Source organism: Equus asinus, chromosome 12, assembly GCF_041296235.1.
Source record: "Equus asinus isolate D_3611 breed Donkey chromosome 12, EquAss-T2T_v2, whole genome shotgun sequence".
Taxonomy (NCBI): domain Eukaryota; kingdom Metazoa; phylum Chordata; class Mammalia; order Perissodactyla; family Equidae; genus Equus; species Equus asinus.
The window spans coordinates 69,556,330-69,558,208 of NC_091801.1; the positions used below are offsets into that span (position 1 = coordinate 69,556,330).

The following is a 1,879-nucleotide window of genomic DNA, read 5'->3' on the forward strand; positions in this document are numbered from 1 at the left end:
AGCAATTAAGAAGAGGCTGGCAGCTTCATGAGAGACAGAGGCTAAACCATAGGGCAACTAGTCTACCAGAGAGAACCTGGGAAAGAGACAGCTAAGAAGACCCTATCTGAGATCACAACAAGCCTCAAACACTGACCTCAAAAACCACCCCCGCAGGGGCCAGCTCTGTGGCCAAGTGGTTCAAGTTCCACACGCTTTGCTTTGGCGGCCCAGGTTTGCAGGTTCAGATCCTGGGTGTGGATCTAGTCCACTCATCAACCACGCTGTGGAGGCATCTCATGTACAAAGTAGAGGAAGGTTGTCATAGATGTTAGCTCAAGGCTCATCTTCCTCAAGAGAAAAAAGAGGAGGATTGGCAATGGATGTTAGCTCAGGGAGAATCTTCCTTACACACACAAAAAACCCCACCCTTGCAATCCCAAGTTTAACTGGATTGATCAGATAATTGTGGAGCAATTTATATCCCAGGGCATTGTCAAAAAAAATAGAGCACTCAGACCGGAAGCACCGCACTCTAACTCCATCTTCCTCATCTGGGTTGGAACCGGGGCGCCATCAAGATGCCGGCTTACCACTCTTCTCTCATGGACCCTGACACCAAACTCATTGGAAACATGGCACTGTTGCCCATCAGAAGTCAATTCAAAGGACCTGCCCCTAAAGAGACAAAAGATACAGATATTGTGGATGAAGCCATCTATTACTTCAAGGCCAATGTCTTCTTCAAAAATTATGAAATTAAGAATGAAGCTGATAGAACCATGATATATATAACTCTCTACATTTCTGAGTGTCTAAAGAAACTCCAAATGTGCAATTCCAAAAGCCAAGGTGAGAAAGAAATGTATACACTGGGAATCACTAATTTTCCCATTCCTAGAGAGCCTGTTTTCCACTTAACGCAATTTATGCCAAACCTGCAAACAAACAGGAAGATGAAGTCATGAGGGCCTACTTACAGCAAATGAGGCAGGAGACTGGACTGAGACTTTGTGAGAAAGTGTTTGATCCTCAGAATGATAAACCCAGCAAGTGGTGGACTTGCTTTGTGAAGAGACAGTTCATGAACAAGAGTCTTTCAGGACCTGGACAGTAAAGGGAGCCTGGGCAAACACCGTCCACAGACGTGGGCAGCATTTTACAGCAAGATGTACACAGTTCTTTGCCTTTATTTCATAAAGTTTTATACAGAAGAAGGAAGAGAGCATGTCTTTACTTGAAGAGCTCTTTATCAAGAATTTGGGTGGGGGAGGGAAGAATGGGCTGTTGATAGGTGATTTGAAATTTTCTCCACTATTAAGTTGGTGCTTAATAAGTAATGATAAAGAAATTTCTAACATTCCAAAAAAAAAAAAAATAGAGGACTCAACTTGCAATTAGTGGAGCCAAAAAGCTGGGTGTGATCAGAGAAAGAGATAGTCAAAGAGACTCTTAAAAAAAAAACCAGTCATCCCAGGATGACAACGCACATGCCTAAGGCTGGATCCTTTGAGAAGTCTTCATGCTGTGGGGGAAATAGACTTCACTAAAATAGTCCAATCAGTCACTAAACAAATAAGCAAACAACAGAGGGACTAGATGTTGGATTTAACAGACAAAGATTTCAAAGTAGCCATTATAAATATGTTCAAAGGACTATAGGAAACTATGATTAAAGAAGTAAAGAGAGGATGGTGTCAAGATGGCAGCGTAGGCAGACCTTGAACTCACATCCTCCCCTGGACACAAGAAATTTACAACTACTCTTGGAACAATTACCTCTGACAGAGAACTGAAAACTGGATAAAAAAATAAAAATCCCACAACAAGGGACACTGCTGACTAAGGTAGAAGGGGCAGAAATTCCCTTCTCGAGAGAAAAAAGCTGCCTTCAAGCTGC

General features: G+C 42.5%; 1 pseudogene; it reads left to right on the forward strand.

Moving 5' to 3' along the window:
* Window positions 1-513: 513 nt before the first annotated feature.
* LOC106839377 (actin-related protein 2/3 complex subunit 3 pseudogene) lies at window positions 514-1,316 on the forward strand (annotated as a pseudogene).
* The last annotated feature ends 563 nt before the right edge of the window (window positions 1,317-1,879 follow it).